Source organism: Lactuca sativa, chromosome 4, assembly GCF_002870075.4.
Source record: "Lactuca sativa cultivar Salinas chromosome 4, Lsat_Salinas_v11, whole genome shotgun sequence".
NCBI lineage: Eukaryota > Viridiplantae > Streptophyta > Magnoliopsida > Asterales > Asteraceae > Lactuca > Lactuca sativa.
Window position 1 is genome coordinate 386,144,591 of NC_056626.2, and position 3,925 is coordinate 386,148,515.

A 3,925-nucleotide genomic window follows, 5' to 3' on the forward strand; every position below is an offset into this window, starting at 1 on the left:
GTATTATGGAAATTGTTAAAATTCAAGAAGTCAATCATACTTCGTTCCAAAATCAAGTCTTAGAGTCATACTCCAAGATTGTGATTTGAGTGAGAAGTCTTAAGTAGGTTTGTAACACTTACCAAATGTAGAATAACAAAGTTTCTTATTCTTGTACATTTGAAATTGGTAAGTTGTGATGTCTTGGATGAAACAAAGACCAACTATGACTAATTGAGTGAAGTGTTAAACTTGATAAGAAGCTACACTAACTCTTGAATATTTGTTTTGTCAAGGAACGTTTCTTGACAAGAGAATATTATATGTCAAGGAGTCAGTGGGAGTCTTAATGGTCTTGAAAAGGTTCAGGAACAAATCAAGAGTAAACCTAGTTGATCAACACTAGCACGTGACTTGAGGTTTATAACCTGTCATGCTCTTATTTTTCTGCCATTCCAGTTGAGTTAATTATGCATGTGAGTTATACGAGTTCTCATTTGAAGGCATAAAGACAATGCACCTTGATCAATGGAAAGTGCATTGATATGTAGGGGTGAGTTGCTTGGAAGGCATGGAGGGAATTCATGCTACCATGAGGCAAGGAATCAAAATTAAACAAGTTCAGTCCATATGAGCTTGAATTTGTCGCAAACCTTGGTTTTGGCAAAATTCATATGGATAAGAACACATACACTATAGAATCTAAGTGACAAGGTTTCCCTCCTTCATGAAAATGATTGTGAGGAAATGCTTTCACTAAGAGAAATTTTAAGGAGATAGCAGTTGTGTAAATTGTATTCTCAAATTCGATTACGATTACGGCATCCCTCTTCATAGTTCGAATTGTGAGATTTGGCAACTAGTCTGAACTTTTGGGAATTCGTAACATAAGTTCGGAATTTGTTTAGACACACATGTGATTTTTCTTAGACAAAGGTGTATGAGTTTAAAAAGCTTAGTTAAAGGCTTATCAAAGCATTAGCTATTAGAAATACGAACTTAAGGAATTCAATAAGCATTGTCTTCTGGAAGTTCAATTGTTTTCTGAATTCATGTCAAAGCTAGTGGGAGCATAAGTGTTATGCTAAGAAGGAAATAATCATTGTGTTAGTGGGAGAATGATTATTATTTTAAGTATTGCAAGTTAGAAATATTAATTATAGAAAAACAAAGATTCAATTTGCAAAGTTACAAGGGTTGAAAAGTTGTTTTGCTATAATTAAGGGAGAAAATATTATACTTCATTTCAAATCCAAAGGCTTAGAATGTGGAATTTTAATCAAATTTAGTCAAATATATATGAATGTTCTGTTGGAATGGTTCAACATGAGGAAATTCTATATATGGAAAGGATAATTGCATTCTCAAAAATTTGGTTATGATTACGACATCCCTTTTCATAATCAAAAAGTTGTGAGAACATGGCAATTAGAAATATTATAGCAAAAGACTGGTAAAGTATCGTGTCTTTATGTAAGACATTATGAATCGTGTCCCATACGCTTCGGGTATAGGATCGATTGCATATGCTATAATGTTTGATCGTTCTAAAAATTTCCAAATGCCCAATGCATTAAGAGGGAAAAGGGATTAGAATCGGTTTTAACTAAAATAATTAAACAACTATCAAAGGATGATCCAAAGTTCGCTGAGGATTGGTCGCTTGTGAGTAGTTGGAAGTATAGTATTGGATGGACCATATCAACATTATTATGAATAGATAAGATTCTATTAAGAATGAGTTTCCGTATCGAAAATATGGAAATGTTTCCATATTAGGAGTTGAAAATTAAGAATTTATGTCTACATTAGAAAACTTTATGCAAAAAGGATGTTCAAAGAAATGTACTTTGAGTGAGAGACATCACATCTATAGAATTGTTTTGTAACAATTTCTGATAGAGACCCTTGTAATTTCATTGGCCATGTCTTGGTGACTTTTGTGCTATGACATTACGAAAGGATCATTGCATAAAATGTTAGAATCTAACATATTCTAGTAGTGGCAAGGACCTTGTGTTCTTACACTAGCGATGAGGATTAGGAATTGTGAAATGAGCATCATTGGAAAAGCTTTCAATTGATCTAATTCACAAAGTATGGACCATAGGTAAACATAGTGTGCATTCGGAGCATGGGAAAACTATTGTTGTAATTCAAGTAATAAGTTGATTAGCTGAAACATTAAACAATTAATAATGAGTAATCAATATGGTGTTTAAATAGAAGTGTTTTATTTACACTCAAAAGTTTTGGGGCGATATAGGATTAAGTATTACTATTGTTGAGTTTAAATTTTGCATGTTTTGACTTCCAGAAAAACTGGGTTATTCAAACCTCCACAGTCGGTCATACGTTGGAAGTAGGTATGAAGGAAGACTATCATGAATCTGTTTGTAGATTGTCTAAGGTGTTTAGACATAGCACAAGTTTGTTGTAGAGTTCATGAGTACTTTAATAAGATTAGAGTATTGGATTAAACCTACGCTCACTTGAATCACTTCATGGTTTTTTATCACGAGTGATTGTGAGACGATAATATTGTATATTCTTGAAACCCAGACGTGTGAGTTGTAATTACAATTCGGTTGCACATTGATAATATGTAAACGCACCAGTAACTTGGTGTTATAAAACATATTCTTGTGTGTGATTTGATGAGTAAGAGCAAGCGAGCATTTGAGTCAAAGTTTATCCATTCCTTTTTCCCAAAGTAGGATAAAAAGCGATATCTGTGGGCCCCTCGATGATTTAGTGATGACACCCTAAGCGCTTGGCCAAGTCGGGACTAAGTTGATGTGTTCAATTGTAGTCTGTTTTCAGTCGTTATAAATCGGAAGTCGGGAAACATTATAGAGAGAATGATCGAAATTCATGTCTTATGTCTATACGATATCTTGAGAATGGAGGAATATATGATCCCCTATCTAAAGGACATGCTATCTGATAAGATCAGAGTTGACAACAGCTTTTGAAAGCTATGATTGTTGATTAGGTTCTGAATTCATGCAAAATAGTTATTAGACTTATCCAAGTGGGAGACTGTTGGATTAGTGTCTAATTCCCTAACTATTTTGGTATGTACTTAAACCGACTATGAGCACGGTCCTTTTGGGTTGCCTTCACCATACCAATTTGTAGGATGAATTAAGGAGAGAAAGGATCAATTATGATTTATTAATATATTATGAGAATAATATATTAAAGGACAAATCATATTGTTTAATTAATATTAGTCAAGAATTAATTTTGTGGCTAAAAGAGATTAATTAAACTTAAGGGGACTAGAATTGTAATTATAAGATAACTACAATTGTGCTATGGATCACCTAAGAATAATAAGTTGAACGAATTCTATGGGAAGCCCATTAGGAATTTGTCCAAGGGATATTCTAAAGGGGTACATGGGCTGCTTATGGCCTAAGCAGTCAAATTAGGGTTTCCTAGGTGCAAAACCCTAATAGCCTAAGTATATAAGGAACCCTTATGCACCAAAAACGTGGCTAACACTTTGATTAGGGTTTCCAGCCTTTTTGGTGCCTCCTTTCACCTCCCTCTTCATCCTTGTTGCTTAGTGGTGTTTGTGACTCCATTAGAGGTGCAATACTTGAGGCACTAAGCTTTCTGAAGCCAAGGAATTGATTGTTATTGCTATATAACAATCAATGGTAAGATCTAAACCCTAATTTCAGTTATAGTTTATTAGATCTAGGGTTTTCGGCTTTCGATAATCAATTACATGTTCAGTAGACAAACTAGATCCAAAAGCTATTAGGGTTTGCATGTGCACCATAGGAATGATGTAGTGCTCAAAACCCATCAAACTTCCCTAAGGAGTTGGCTATTGACATGATACTACACTCTGTACCTACTTGTTATGATCAGTTCCGAATGACCTATCACATGAACAAGGAGGAGTTCACACTCAGCAAGCTTCAAGGACTTT